The following is a 677-nucleotide window of genomic DNA, read 5'->3' as shown; positions in this document are numbered from 1 at the left end:
TTCTGCAACCCGAACGGCCGTTGGGCCGTCGGATCAGAATTTGGCATGACTCGTACACGGGACCGACGGGACAACGCGGCACGAGATCACATCGACCTGACCGTGTGGGGCAACTATATTCCGAAACGCAACGTACCAGCAGACACGGGTCCAAAGCTGCTCATGTGTTTGTAGCCTACATCGGTCAAGCGAACCGATCATCCCCCCGTGCAATGCACGGGAGGTTTACACGAAGGACGCGTGTGTCACACCCGCAACGATAAAGTTTTGGGGGCAACTATATTCCGAAAGGCAACGTCGTTGTAACTTTGTCTAGTCGGTCTCATGCACGGGATATGCTACATTCGTGTTTCCCGAGCCAAGTTAGGCTGTTGGGTCAGAATTTCACGGGACACGTACACGGGACCGGCGGGACAAGGCTGCACGATATCCCGTCAAGCTGAACGTGTGCGAAACGATACGTACTTTTCTGTAACCCGAACGGCCGTTGGGCCGTCGGATCAGAATTTGGCACGAGTTGTACACGGGACCGACGGGACAACACGGCACGAGATCACATCGACCTGACCGTGTGCGGAAACGATACGTACTTTTCTGCAACCCGAACAGCCGTTCGACTGACGGATCAGAATTTGGCATGAGTCGTACACGGGACAGGAGAACGACGGGACATCCGA

The sequence above is a fragment of the Hordeum vulgare genome, chromosome 7H (assembly GCF_904849725.1).
Source record: "Hordeum vulgare subsp. vulgare chromosome 7H, MorexV3_pseudomolecules_assembly, whole genome shotgun sequence".
NCBI lineage: Eukaryota > Viridiplantae > Streptophyta > Magnoliopsida > Poales > Poaceae > Hordeum > Hordeum vulgare.
The sequence above is the reverse complement of the archived record's forward strand: the minus strand, read 5'-3'. Positions refer to the sequence as shown.